We start from the raw sequence: 16,036 nt of genomic DNA on the forward strand, positions 1-16,036 counted from the left end.
CGAGGCGTAGTTTAATCACAGCCACAAACTTTTTTTGTGGACCAGTGTTCACGTATTTTAAATGCAAAAAATCCCAATATAAATGTCTCCAGTCTATCACGAGTTTGTTATCAGTCCAGGGTTCAGAAGAGACTTCTTCAAAAAGTACAGAGAACGTCAGAAACACAAGGTGTGGTCTTCACGGGGATTTTATTATCTGAATTTTTGTGGTGTTAAAGCTCAGGATTATATGGCCTCTGATGTTCTCAAAATTTAGAGGAAGTCACAAATGCGGAATATAGGAAACTATTCTTGAAAACCTGGAAGTTCAGGGATCGCTTCTTAAAAGTGACAGAAGAAGATCATAGGCTACGCGATTTATGTTCATGAACTTCAAGGTTGTAACGGATTGTTAAAATCATCTTGTGTAGCCCAGGCCACAGAATCAGAGTAATTCCTGTATTAAATTTGTAACTTCTGGCTGATGCCATGAGTTCCCGCAATAGGGATTACTAACAATCGCTGTTAAAATATAGGCATCTCATGTTTGATTTCACTGTTTAGCTTAGCATTTTGCCACTGGATCATGTTACGGTTTGCCTGCTGTTTGAACAGATTCTTTACTACGACAAGATTTCTCCTTGCAGAGTTCAGGATTATTAATTACAATTTATTTTTAAGAGGTTATACAACTCATGCTTTTAAAATTTCTTTCCTAATCACCTGTGTGCATCTTTTCTCAATATTTCCAAATTTTTCCAATATTCTTTTGGAATTATGAAAGCTTTACTATTGCTGAATATACAGTGGTAAGTCACATTGCTATTTCTAACTGATATCCCCACCTGATTAAAACAGAGAAGGACTGATAGATGAATCATTTTAAAAGGGTGTGATGTTTAATTGGTTATCCACTGCAACCCTGTATGGTTTTCTTAGGGTTATTACTTCCAACATGACAGTCCTACACCTTACATTCATTGACCTATGACTATGACGTAGCATTTGACTACATTAAAAGAAAATTACAAATGAAGGCTATTAAGCAATCCAGGTCATCCGGTAGTTAATTAATCTGTATCATGATTAGTTTCTGATTTCTCTGCTATCTGCAGTGATAAATACTGGATGATTCTTGTTCATAATTAATATAGCCCTCAAAGCAAAGATACGGTGAAGTTATTATCAAAACAGAAGTAGAAGATGAAAGGTACTAATGTGAATCTGATAACATCTCAAGAACTGTGGAAGTAGGAAACCTGACATACAGGGTCACTGGTAGGAGACAAGATAATTTGCATAGAGGAGAATTCCTCTGTGCTACGAAAAGATTCATGTAGTTAAATCAGTTTTTTCCGAAGAAAAATTGTCAGCTGAGGAAGAAATGCCAGCTTTTATTATGTGTTTTCTTTTTGTAAGATCCCAAATACAATAAATGTTTGTTTGTTTGTTAACTATCTGATGTGGTACTTGGCTGCTTAGAACTATATGCAGAAAAAACTGCTGATCTTGATATATTCTCAACATGGGTAAGGCTTTATCAGACCTGAGGGCCATATCTGAATAATTAAAGATTCCCTTGACATAGAAATCTAATTCAGCTTCCAAATACAGTATTTATGTTTTAGCTAGACTCCCTCTGTTAAGAGGAGAAAATAATTTTACAAGTCGTGTTTCTTTGATGCAATCTTTCTTATAAAATATAACCTGCCCAATCAGATGAGAAGCCTTGAGCTGGCTCTAGCTTTAACAAGGCCACACTCAAAATTTCATGCTCATAGGTGACATGATACAGCCTTCCATATTCAGCCTTACATTTGAAATACCTTCCAAAATCATCACCAAACTTCTGCCCTCACCTTTTTCAAATTACTGCTGTAAATTAGGAACTATGAATGGGATTTGTCTGGCAATCATGCTATAGACTGCATGGAAATGGTTGAGTTGCTCTCCATCAACCCTGAAGGGAGCTCAGGGTGACTTGTTGAGTTGTTGATGCCTATACTGTGAACATCTCGGTCTTGAAGGATATGGGCCAGGTGAAGAGTAGGGTCAGAACACTGAGTTTTAGGAGAGCAAACTTTCCATTGTTTCAGGAATTAGTGAATGGGATCCCCTGGGGAACGGCTGTCAGGGACAAAGGAGCTGAAAAGAGCTGGGAGCTCTTTAAGGACATTATTCTTAGAGCAAAGAGCTCTCAATTCCCATGTGTAAGAAATGAAGCAAGGAAGGTAGGAGAACAGCATAGCTCAGTAAGGACCTCCTGGTCAAACTAAAGTGTAAGAAGGAAATGCACAAGTAGTGGAACAAACGGCCTGTATCATGAGAAGAATATAGGGGCACTGCTCGGATGTGTAGGGATGGGGTCAGGAAGGCTTAAAGGCACAGTTGGAGCTGAATTTGTCAAGGGATGTGAAGAATAGTAATAAGGGCTTCTACAGGTATGTTAGCCAAGAACAGAAGATTAAAGAAAGAGTACATGTGTGTATACACACACACAAAAATAAGATAGGAGAACTGGTGAAAACCAACATGGAGAAGACTGAGGTACACAACAATTTTTTTACCTCAGTTTTCAATGGTAATCTCCCTTCCTACATTTCTCAAGTCTCTGAACCTCAAGACAGGGACTGGGGTAATGAAGTCCCTCCCATCGTAAGTGAAAATCATATTCAAGACCACCTGAGGAACCTAAACATATGTAAGTCCATGGGACCCAACAAGATGCATCCCAGGGTCCTGAGGGAATGGGCTGATGTAGTTGCCAAGTCACTCTCCATCACATGTGAAAAGTCATGGCAGTTGGGTGAAGTCCCCAGTCACTGGAAAAAGGGAAACATCATGCCAATTTTTAAAAAAGGGTAAAAAAAAAAAACAGGACCCTGGGAACTATTGACTAATCAGCCTCACCTCTACGCCCAGTAATTTCTTGGAGCAGATCTTCCTGGAAAACATGTTGAAACATATAGAAGACAGGGAAGCGATTAGAGACAGCCACCATGGCTTCACCAAAGGCAAATTGTGCCTAAGTAATCTGGTGACTTTCTAGGATGGAGTGGCTGCATCAATGAGCAAGGTAAGAGCTACAGATGTCATCTACCTAGTCTTCTGTAAGGTCTTTGATATGGGCCTATATAGCATTCTTGCCTCTAAATTGGAGAGATTTGAGTTTGATGGATGGGTGTTAAGTGAATAAAGAATTGGTTGGATGGTTGCATCCAAAGAGTTGCAGTCAATAGCTCAATGTCCAAATGGAAATCAGTAACAAGTGATGTCTCTCAGGGGTCCATACTGGGACCGGTACTATTTAATATCTTCATCAACAACATAGTGGGATTGAGTGCACCCTCAGCAAGTTTGCAAATGACGGACACCAAGCTGAGTAGTGCAGTTGATACCCTAGAGGGAAGTGATGCCAACCAGAGGGGCCTTGACAGGCTTGAGGAGTGAGCCCATGTGAACCTCCTGAAGTTCAGCAAGGCCGAGTGCAAGGTCCTGCACCTGAGTCAGGGCAATCCCCCAGTATCAGTACAGACTGGGTGATGAATGGATTGAGAGCAGTCCTGTGGAGAAAGACTGGTGGATGAAAAGCTGGACATGAGCCAGCAATGTGTGCTCACAGCCCAGAAAGCCAACCATATCCTGGGCTGCATCAAAAGCAGCGTAGCCAGCAGGTCAAGGGAGGGGATTCTCCCTCTCTGCTCTCATGAGACCCCACCTGGAGTGCTGTGTCCAGCTCTGGGAATCCCAGCACCTTCTTACACATGAACCTGTTAGAGCTGGTCCTGAGGAAGGCCACAGAAATGGTCAGAGGGGTGGAACACCTTTCCTATGAAGACAGGCTAAGGAAGCTGTGGTTGTTCATCCTCTAGAAGAGAAAGCTCTGGGGGGCTTATAAGAAAGACAGAGAGAGACTTTTTACTAGGGCCTGTAGTGATAGGACAAGAGGCAATGGTTTTAAACTGAAAGAGGGTAGGTTTAGCTTGGACATAAGGAAGAATTTTTTTGCAGTAAGTGTGAGGAAACACTGGAACAGGTTGTCCAGAAAAGTTGTGGATGCCCCATCCCCAGAAGTGTTCAAGGTCAGGCTGGTCAGAGCTTTGAGCAACCTGATCTGGTGAAAGATGTCCCTGCCTATGGCAGGGACTTGGGACTAGATGACCTGTAAAGGTCCCTTCCAACCCAAACTGTTCTATGGTTCTATTTAGTCAAATTTCATTTAGTCAAATGAATCCTAGCCCATGTGATAGTAAAGCCATTCAATATATTTTTACCACAGCATCTTCCCTCACAGATATATCTTCTTTTATCTTTGGTATCCATAATATAGGACTGAGTCTTCAACGCTTACATGTTCCCTCCCAATGGATATGATAAAACCACCTGATAACATTCACTCTGAGGTAAAGCTCAGAAAGGAATTTGCCCTCCCGAAGCTCTAGGACTGTAAACTGTAAAGTGCCTAAGTGACCTAAGCAGTTTCAAAATATTATGATTATCAGGCATGTTCTTTTAGTGCTGATTTTTATTTATACTTGTGCATCTTTTCAAATACTGCCGAGAACTGTACATAGGCTAACTCAGAACTTTGTACATGAACTCTTGCAGTTTCACCATGATGTGTATAAGGCCTGCAGAAATTTCCTTTTGAAACTGAATATAGACATCATTTGTATTCTGCAGGTTTATTGATATGTTGCTCAGTTCAATATCCTCTGTTTTGCTTATGATTAAGGTTGTTGCACAGCAGTATCTTTAGGTGAGAACTGAAACTCAGACCACTGCTTCCTTCCACTACCTGGCTTACAGGAATATATATTTTTGTGTCTATGCTAAGCAAGATTGCAGAGATAGTAAGTCTTTTTATTCTGTCTGGTAAAAGCTGTGTGCTCTAGCCAAAAAGAAGATAGGAAGTACAGCATGAAGTATGCTGCTAGAGCACACAGTTCTTACCAGACAGATTATGTATCAGACAACTCTTTGCAGTCCAGAAGTCCATGAAAAAACACCGCATCTCAGGATTTTACACCCTTTGTCTCTAAAATCAGTTCTTATTAACAAGATCATTCATAGGGGAAAGGATTTGTTTTGAACAAAACTCAGGGAGTCAGCTTGACATATTCTCTCCAACTTCAGCATTTCTCATTTTATATTCCTTCTTCCAGAATAGTGAAGCAGGAGAATTCCATGCATCTGCAGAGGAAGATCTTTATTGGCAAATATAACATTTGTTTCATTGCAGGACAATACACTTTCTAAATTTACACTGATATTAGCAACCAAGCAACCATTTGGTAACAGACTATGCAAATTGAATCACTATTTTCAAACTAGAGCCCTGCACAGTCTTAAAATTCCTCTCTCGATGTCTCAGACATTTATTCCCATTCTTAATAATGCTACGAAAACCTACTATGAGAATTCTTTATTGTCCCAGATATTGCCCAACTAAGTGCAATGACTTTTACCCCAATATTATTCTGTAAAAGGTCACCAGATTCAGCATAAATGTCAGAGGCAAAAGAGGACAGTTCAAGGATCTCTGCATCTATTAAAGGTTCCATTTGCATCTTCTTTCTTTTTTACTTGGCTTGTCTGATTTGGGCTGCCACCCCAATATAACAGATTACATTTTTTTTGCAACATTAACGGTCATTTAGCATCTATCTTTTTAATAACAGATAGTTATGTTTCACTGACGTTACAGAAAAATGCCAGCACAAGACCAGTTTCTACAGCGTATCACCAGATGGGATTTGTACTCTCCATGGATTGTACCTGCCCGTGTACTGGGGAAGTCAGTTACTATCTGCTATTTCCTCAGTTCAAGCTCTTGAAGGAAAACACACCCGTTAAAGCTCAGATCTTTGTGATTTGTCCACATATGCTGAAGGGCTTTGTCGTGTTTCTTCGCCACCTCTGAATGTGGTAATGCAAATACTAAAACCGGGTAGCAGTGAAGTCTGCCATTTCATCATGGGAACGCTCTTAAAGTACCTGAAGCTAGTGCCTCTACCCTGCACTACAGCGTACAGTATAAAAATATCCTAGAACTGTAAATAGCAGTCTTTTTAACCTGCAAAAATACCAGATTAATTTAATATACTATATGCAGAATACTCTTTGATTTATATTATCTGTAATTAATTACCTGAATGTCTGCCATCTCCTTTTAAACATAAAGATAGATCAAGCCACACTGTGAATGAGGGTAGAATATGGGAGGGAGAGCAGGGTGCGATAACCACACATGTGCAGCTATGTTGTATGACCTGATGTTGTGCCTTACCAGAGAGGGAGAGAGTGCTAATGAGGAGAATAAAGTCTCTTTAGCCCCACTGTCATCCCATAACCTAATAAAAGCTGCTGCAAAGGACTGTAGGATAACCCCATGCAAGACTGGGATAAAGACCTTGATAAACTGGAACAAATTCAGTGGAGAGGTGCCGAGATGGTCAGGGCTGAAGCACTTGTCCTATGAGGGGAGTGAGGCAACGGGGCTAGAGAAAAGATGGCTTCAGGGGAACTAATAGTGGCCCCAGCACCTACAGGGAGGTCATCAAGAAGACAGAGCCAGGCTCTTTACCAAGGCACACAGCCAGAGGTGGAGAAACAACAGTCATAAACTGAAACAGAGGAAGTACTGATTGCATCTAAGGAAAATAGTTTTCATTCTGAGAGTAGCTGAGCACTGGAGCAGAGGCCTAGAGATGTGCCGTCTCCATCTTCAGAGGTTTTCAAGGAGAGACTGAATAAAGCTGTGAACAAACTGGTCTGGCCTGACAGCTGACGCTGCTTTGAGCAGGAGGTCGGACTAGAGATCTCCTGAGGTCCCTTCCAACCTGGATGATTCTGTCATTCTCAGGGACTCGGTGAAGAAATACAGCAAGAGGGTTTAAATTTTTTATATGAAGGAAACAAAATGTTAGAATTCCTGTCAACCAAGTAGGGAAGATCCTCAGCCAGTTGTAGAGTCAATGACTTTTCAATTTAACACTTTTTTTTTTTGTGATGGGATAACTGAGGCCCAAGGAAATAGCTTTGGGTGTCAATGCAACACTTATTCCTCATCATCTCTATATTTCTGATAAGGAGGCTGGCTGTAGTTTTATTTTTCTGAGAAAAAAAAATCTGTTGAAAGTCTTGGGAGGGGGAAAAAAAAAAAAGCTGAGCTTTGTCACAGCCCCTGCATCTAGAAGAACATAGCAACACTAAGTTGTCAGGTCTTGGCAAAGAACCAGACTAATGTGAGTGCTCTGAATATTAGAAACGCTTTGCATTGTAGATGTTGTGAGATATTCCTGAGGCTACAGAAGAGCTTATTCCTGAATCTAATCACTCTAGGGTCAGTTTTAGCAATGTTTTATTTATGTGGGATGCATAACATGTCCCTCAAATCTGACTCGCTTAACATGACATTTATTATACTTCCAGTTCTTTACCATCTGGCACAATCTCAGGCAGCCAAAGAGATTTTGATAGTTTTGCAGCTGCTTTTACAGTACCATTAAGACTTCATAACATTTGTCCTTTTACTGCAGTGCTGTAAAAAAGTGCAGATTCAGAACCACTGATGTGGTGGGACAAGAGAGAGGAGAGGTCAATTAGTGCAAAAAGGTAGACAGTCAGATACAGAAAATAAAATTTCACGTAGAACAGCTTTTGTGTAATAGCTTCTTGTATACGTCAATGTAAGAAACCTTAAAATACATAATCAGAGATATCATAATTCATAACTATAAACTGCTTTTTTTTTTTTTTTTTTTAGAGTAAATTTGGTTTTGTCCCTGGAATCTGAAGAATCTCTTGGGATGCTCCACTGTGTTCAGAAAAGTTCTATCAGCAGTTCATAGCTCAACAAAAGCATAATATAGTAAACTTCACTGGTAATTAATGTTAGCTTAGTGAAACACATATTAAAAGCCAAATGCTTTCCCTCCTGATCTTTTTGTAGCTGCCCCTACATCACTCTCTTAATGAATAAAACAGCATATATACAGAAAATGAACATTGTTATATAAAAACTAATCTTCTGTAAGCTTGGGAACTATTTAAATATGATAAAGTTGTTCATTTTTAAATATTCACATTACAAGGTTGTTGAAGATCAGTCCAGGTTTGGATCCAATCACCAAACAGTTGTATTTTCCATATAAAATAACTAGCTTCCAGGTGACCTCATTTTATCCCCAGATATGCAATAAGGCACCATACAGTGGGTATTCTGTATAGCAGTCTAATGTAAACACAAAAAAGAAGAGAATCCAAGGGCAGCATGCTTATGTATAACATGAGACTATTCTAACGTGACAGCATTTCATGCTGATATTCCTCATTCTTGAGCAGGCAGTGCAACATTGTAGAGCAAGACCTCATGAAAGCCATTTCTAAACACAGAAGGGACAGAAGGTGCCTAGAAGTGGTGGGCTTACCAAGGGCAGTCATGCCTTACCAACCTGTGCACCTTTCCTTGATGACTGACTGTGGAGAGGAGAGGGGAGAAATGGGTGTCATTTACCTTCTCACAAGGCTTTGGCATTGTCTCCCGTAGCTTCCTTGTAGCCAAGCTGGGAAGAAATGGACGAGATAGGTAGACCACAAGGTGGCTGAAAGCCGTCTGGACCACTAGGTTCAAAGGGTTGTGGTGAACAGTTTGAAATCTGACAGCTGGTTATGAGTAGCATACCTAAATGTTTGATACTGGGGCGAAGAATACTTAGCATCTTCATCATGAATGTGGACCATGGGATGAAAGGCATCCTCAGCTAGCTTGTGGATGCCACTATGGGGGCAGAGGTTGGTATGCTGAAGGGCAGAGCTGCCAGAAGAGAAGGCTATGGAGAGATCTAATTGCAATCTACTGTAAGAGGGGTTATAAAGAAGAGAAATGCAGATTCTTCTCAGAGGTGCACAGTGAGAGGACAAGAGACAACAGTCGAAAGTTGCAGCAAGGGATGTTCTGACTGAATATAAGGAAAAATGTTTTCACCATAACAGTGATTAAGCACTTGAGCGGGTTCCCCAGAGACCAGTGTCATCACCTTCTTTGGAGATTTTTGAAACTTGGCCGGATGAGGAGCAGGGCAACTAGATCTAACTTTGAAGTTACTGCTGCTTTGAGCAAAGAGTTGGATGAGAGACCTCCAAAGCTTCCTTCTAAACAACATTTGTCTTTGATTCTATAATTAAGGCCAGATTGTTTTATTTGCACCTAAGGGTCCTTAGAGATTTAAAAGTGCAGCAGACAGAGAACAAAGTTCAAGCATTTGCATAGCTAAACATATCGTATAATTTTAGTTGTACGTCTGTGTAACTACAGAATAATAGAATGGTTTGGGCTGAAAGGGACCTTAAAGATCATCTGGTTCCAACCCCCCTGCCATGCGCAGGGACACCCTCCACTAGACCACGTTGCCCAAAGCCCCATCCAACCTGGCCTTGAACACTTCCAGGGAGGGGGCTGCCACAACCTCTCTGGGCAACCTCTTCCAGTGCCTCACCACCTTCACAGTCAAGAATTTCTTCCTAATACCTAACCTAAATCTACCCTCCTTCACATTAAAGCCATTACCCCTTGTCCTATCACTACATGCCCATGTAAACAGTCCCTCTCCAGCTTTCCTATAGGCCTCCTTCAGGTACTGGAAAGCTGCTATAACGTCTCCCCAGAGCCTTCTCTTCTCCAGGCTGAACAACCCCAACTCTCTCAGCCTGTCTTCATAGGAGAGGTGCTCCAGCCCTCTGACCATCTTCATGGCTCTCCTCTGGACCCGCTCCAACACCTCCATGTCCTTCTTATGCTGGAGGCCCCATAGCTGGACACAGTACTACAGGTGGGGTCTGACGAGAGTGGAGTAGATGGGGAGAATCATTTCCCTCGACCTGCCGGTCACGCTTCTTTTGATGCAGCCCAGGACACAGTTGGCTTTCTTGGCTGCAAGCACACACTGCTGGCTCATGTTGAACTTTTCATCAACCAACACCCCCAAGTCCTTCTCCTCAGGGCTACTATCAATCCATTCTCCTCCCAGCTTATAGTCGTGCTTGGGATTGCCCCAACCCACATGCAGGACCTTGCACTTGGCTTTGTTGAACTTCATGCGGTTCACACGGTCCCACCTCTCCAGCCTGTCCAGGTTCCTCTGGATGGCATCCCTTCCCTCCAGCGTGTCGACCACACCACACAGCTTGGTGTCGTCAGCAAACTTGCTGAGGGTGCACTCGATCCCACTGTCCATGTCGTCGACAAAGATGTTAAACACTGCTGGTCCCAATACCGACCCCTGAGGAACGCCGCTCGTCACTAATCTCCACTTGGACATTGAGCCATCGACCACAACTTTTTGAGTGTCAGCATCCAGCCAATTCCTTATCCACCAAGTGGTCCATCCATCAAATCCATGTCTTTTCAATTTAGAGACAAGGATGTGATGCAGGACAGTGTCAAATGCTTTGCACAAGTCCAGGTAGATGACATCGGTCGCTCTTCCCTTACCCACCAATACTGTAACCCCATCGCAGAGGGCCACCAAATTTGTCAGGCATGATTTGCCCTTAGTGAAGCATAGGTGGATACCATAGCTAAGCTCTTTCTGAGAGGGTGATGACCACCAATGGAACTCACCTCTTGAGCTGGTTGGGTGACTACGCCCTCCTGTGCAAACTGCCACACCACGCCCTGGCTGATGCTCCACACTCTGTTTGTCTGCTCTGGTCGCTCACACCCCCCAGGTGACTTTTTATAGGCATGGGGGTGGCCGCAGTTGCTCTGGCAACACCCAGGCCTGGTCAGTGCCTCCCACCAGAGCTGCCGGCTTCTGGCGGATCTCTGCTTCCCCAGCGTTTCCCTGCCTCTGGAAAACCCCCTGTGTGCCAAGATACGCCGCTCTGCTGTGGGTCAGGTTGAGCCAGCACTGGAGCAGCTCTCCTTGGCACCTGACTGCTGGGTTCTGTTTACACTATAAAAGGAAGATATTTAAATATTATCTGACATGTCAAATATAGCAATGAGGCAGATATTACTGTATCATGTATGACTGAAACTCAACAGAACGTAACTTCTCGTAAATAATTAACTCCCATTTACAGCTTCGTAATCCTTGATTTGCATGAGGACATCATGGGGCAACGTCTACCATGAGAGCAGGCATGCTGTGCTGCCACAAGGCCAAGGAGGATTCTACACAGATGACTATATAAAGAAAAAATGCAGTAGTACAAACACCAGCCAATAGTCTGCGCTTGTTTTCCATATTGCACTTCTCCTAATACTAAAAGAAAAGAATTGCCAAATTTGGGGTTGGGAAACTTAATTGACAGTGTCTCCCCCCTGCCTTGTTTTCTATGGTTCTTGTTTATTCCTCCATAATAGCTATTGCAGTTTTCTGTGGGGTCGCCGGTTAGTTGAAGAGTAGAGAGAATATCTCATCTACAAAGGTGAATTATTCATCAAAGGTATTTTAAGAAATAATTCAGTCTTTCTCTTCTGGCACAGCTGAATCTAACGCTGTCTTTCCTCATTTTGATTTATCTTTCTTTGGTGTTTAGAGATGTTTTCAGAGTTGATTTACCTCAAATCTTCAAATCTTCTCATAGGAGAAAACCACCAAAATATAACATTTCAACTTGGTAAAGTAACATAACCTGACATAAATGGAAATGACTGAAAATTATAAAAGTAGGTTTAACCTATGTCCAATTAACAAGTGTCAGAAAGAGCAAACCATTTATGATGACTCTGGCCTTCTGCCATTAGCATAAGATGATCCTTCGGAAGGGTGGTTATTAATTTTCTGTTTGTAGAGCGCACACAACGTCAGGACCCCAGTTTGATCAGCTGCCAAGTACTATTATAATGTGTTACAGGAGCGCTCATGGTGACTGTCAATAAAGAGAGGCTTTTTATTTTATCAAGAGTTGTGAATGCAAAGGCAATTATTGAATTCTAGAGTAGAAAAGGAGTTTGTGGTGTGATTTGGGGAACCTTCCTCTTAAGAGAAGCAGTGACTCAGAAAACCCTACTCATAGCTTCTGTAATATTGTCAACAAAATTGTTCACCTACTGAGGGTAAATTATATAATATAAACATATATAAAATTTTTAGAGCTTGCATTAAGTACATTTGTATGAAAAACTAAAAATAGATATAGCCCAAGCTAGAGTTAGAAACAAATTTATTAGTACTTCTACAGAGGACAGTATTTGTTTTTAAGTCCTGGCTAAAAGAGACAGACTTCTTTTGAATTCTCAGGTTATGCAGACCAAAGGCTTAAACAACTATGTTCTCTTATTAGTTTTGTTCTCATCTACATTTTATGCATTGGCAAGCTTACTTGCTGCATCTTTTCTAAAATTAAGCCTTCAGCCCTCAGTTTCTTCTTCAGGATCAAGCCCACACAACTCATTATTGCATTGCAACCTTAGACTGTAAATGCCTCAGGGTAGAAGGCATTTCTCTGAGTGTAGTAAAGTTATCCCACAGAGCAGGGCACTGATCCAACGCATGCGGATAACAGCACGACAACAAAAACTAATTGCTTTCTGGTATTTCTTTGTTGAAGTTCTGCCGTTGCTTTAGAAGAAAGCTGGTTTACATCTTTCAGCAGATTGCATTTTGGCCCCTTCACCAAACACAGCTGAAAGTTACATTAATACAAATTGTGAAATATATCGTTCTGCACTGCCCATATTGCACCAAAAGAGAGGTAATTTTTAAAGCATGCTAGGAATGTGTAGATTGGCACAACCATGTGAGGCATTCCCTTTCAGGCCTTTCTTCAGGCAGTGCAAGTTGCTCATAGGTCAAAAAGTTGATCATACACTGATAGAATCCATGTGTCTCTAATGACCAGAGTACATGCTTCTAGTAGAAGTTGTTTCAACAAAATTTGTTGTGTCTTTCCTATATTTCCTTGGCTGTAGTTATAAGAAAGCAGCACTGTGTTAATAAGAAAGCACATCAGTGGAGTTCATAAATGAATCTATGAGCAGATTTTCCTACTAAGTCTGTTCTTTAATTCATATTTTCCTGCGTTTTCTCCCAGATTTAACAAGATTTTTCACAAAAGCTTTCTTACAGCAATTTGCAGCCAATATATTGCAGCACCAGTAGAGAGCTGACTGACTTGAACAAGATACGATCACTTCTTCATAATAACATGCATGATTACCCCTGCAAATCATGTCATTACAATAAAGGTTTCAAAGGAAAGAAGCTGTATTGGGTTTGCATGGGAAGGTTTTCATAGTGGGGGGGCTACAGAGGTGGCTTCTGTGAGAAGTTGGTAGAAGCTTCCCCCAGGTCCAACAGAGCCAATACCAGCCGGCTCCAAGACGGACCCGCCTCTGGCCAAGGTTGAGCCCATCAGCAACGGTGGTAGCATCTCTGGGATAACGTATTTAAGAAGGGGAAAAAAAACACCAGGAGCAATTGCAGCCAGAGAGGAGTGAGAAGATGTGAGAGGAACAACGCTGCAGACACCAAGGTCAGTGCAGAAGGAGGGAGAGGAGGTGCTCCAGGCACCAGAGCAGAGATCCCCCTGCAGCCTGTGGAGAAGACCATGGTGAGGCAAGCTGTCCCCCTGCAGTCTATGGAGGTCCATGGTGGAGCAGATATCCACCTGCAGCCCAAGGAGGACCCCGCACTGGAGCAGGTGGAGACATCCAAAGGAGGCTGTGACCCCGTGGGGGACCCACGCTGGAGCAGTGTGTTCCTGATGGTCTGCATCCCATGGAAGGGACCCACGTTAGAGCAGTTCATGAAGAACTGCAGCCCGTGGGAAGGACTCACGTTGGAGAAGTTTGTGGACAACTGTCTCCCATGGGAGGGACCCCAGGCTGGAGCAGGGGAAGAGTGTGAGGAGTCCTCCCCCTGAGGAGGAAGGAGCAGCAGAGACAACGTGTGATGAACTGACTACAACCGCCATTCCCCATCCCCCTGTACCGTTGGGAGAGGAGTAGGTAGAAATCAGGAGTCAAGTTGAGCCTGAGAAGAAGGGAGGGGTGGGGGAAAGGTGTTTTAAGATTTGGGTTTATTTCTCATTGCTCTACTCTGTTTTGCTTGATAATAAATTAGATGATTTTTTTTTTTTCTAAGTTTAGTCTGTTTTGCCTGTGACAGTAATTGGTGAACTCTCTCTCCCTGTCCTTATCTCGACCCACAAGCCTTTCGTTATACTTTTTCTCCCTTGTCTAGTTAAGGAGGGGGAGTGATAGAGTGACTCAGGTGGGCACCTGGCCTCCAGCCAGGGTCAACCCACCACAGAAGGTAATTTAGTTACGTACTGTCCAGAAACAGTCAGTCTCTTGATGTGGAGCAAAACCTGAGTCAAAGTCTTTAGAGTTACTGCAACAAGACCAATCTGAATTAACCAGGAAGGAATCAAAGAGGAGTCCAGAGGAGGCCACGAAGATGATCAGAGGGCTGGAGCACCTCTCCTATGAGGACAGGCTGAGAGAGTTGTGGTTGTTCAGCCTGGAGAAGAGAAGGCTTCAGGACACCTTATAGCAGCCTTCCAGTACCTGAAGGGACCTATAGGAAAGCTGGAGAGGGACTGTTTACAAGGGCATGGGGTGATAGGACAAAGGGTAATGGCTTTAATGTGAAGGAGGGTAGATTTAGGTTAGGTATTAGGAAGAAATCCTTGACTGAGGGTGGTGAGGCACTGGAACAGGTTGCCCAGAGAGGTTGTGGATGCCCCCTCCCTGGACTTGTTCAAGGCCAGGTTGGATGGGGCTTTGGGCAATGTGGTCTAGTGGAGGGTGTCCCTGCACATGGCAGGGGGGTTGGAACTAGATGACCTTTAAGGTCCCTTCCAACCCAAACCATTCTATGATTCTATTAACAAAACAGTGCCAAGAAAAGTGCTACAGTGCACTGTGCTGCAGTATATATTTACAGTATGTTATAAAGGCTGCATTTATTTAAAAATTACATCTTTAAAAAGCAGCAAATTTTGTCTGGGAGAAAGCAACCCTCAAACTGAGTTTCGAGTGATCTGGACCTATCTAAATCTTGTGAAATAACAGCAGCCAAGCCTTCTGTTTTTCAGCTCAGCCAAAAAGCAAGCCTTAAACATAAACAGCACAAAAGCTTTGGCACTAAGCAGAATCTGTAATTCAGCACTGAGACAGCTATTGAGTCCCCCATACAATATTTTTGTACTCTGATTTATTTTTCCTGACACCTAGATAGCCCATGGGGGCTTGAAACACCAGTGATGCTTGGCGCCCTACAGACCTATGGCATAGTATTTTCTCCGAAGAGCTTACAGAACCAACAGCCAAGCAACATGGGATTGTTTTGTCTTTATTCTCTCAGTACAGATGGTGTTCAGCTCTGCTAAGTTAAAATAAATATCAGAACTTAAATATAACAGCTACATCCTCCAGACAAGTGATTGCATAAATATGCAGTATTTGCAGACTTGCTTTTGTATTAGTTCTAACCGCATCTCACATATCATCGGGCAATGTTTTGCCCTTATTATCGTTCACTACCAGTCTCATTTCAGACAGCAAAGCCAGTTCCAGACACATGCTAACTCTACGATAGCAAAATATCCATGGCTACCTCTGTAGTCTATGACAGAGCTCTGAAAAGCTGTGCTTACCCCTCCAGCTGCCAGCAAGGAAAAGGGAGAAGGTGTGTGAGATGAAGATTCAGAAGTTGCCAGCACATAAGCAGCAGCTACTGACTTGTACTTTCCCATTCTGTTCAAGGCAGAAAGAGCAAGCCCAATTCTTCATGGGTTTCCCATGCGTTTTCTAGCCCAGGTCTTCTCCACCTATTCACCCTGTTTCCCATGCCGGGAAGCGCTTAGACTCAGCCAGGCATCTGTCCTCACTTCTTAGGATGACAGTATTCAGATTGCCTGCAATGACCGTAACCCTGAACTATCTGTACCTGAAAAACAGGGGTTTATCGGTACCCTCTGGTTTCAGTACTTAACATTTGTTAATGTTGCTTTCACCCTGTAGCTATAGCACCACTCAAAAGCATCATGGAAATTCCCAATGAATCATTTTTTCCTTTTTTCATGTTACAAGACAGTTTCT

The 16,036-nt window shown here is 42.5% G+C and overlaps 1 long non-coding RNA gene across 1 annotated transcript in view; it reads right to left on the reverse strand.

Annotated features, from left to right (window-relative positions):
* The window catches only part of LOC142600292 (uncharacterized), a 429,271-nt gene that overhangs the window by 204,048 nt on the left and 209,187 nt on the right, over positions 1 to 16,036 (reverse strand). The window lies entirely within an intron of this gene.

The sequence above is a fragment of the Balearica regulorum genome, chromosome 2 (genome assembly GCF_011004875.1).
Source record: "Balearica regulorum gibbericeps isolate bBalReg1 chromosome 2, bBalReg1.pri, whole genome shotgun sequence".
NCBI classification, from domain to species: Eukaryota; Metazoa; Chordata; class Aves; order Gruiformes; family Gruidae; genus Balearica; species Balearica regulorum.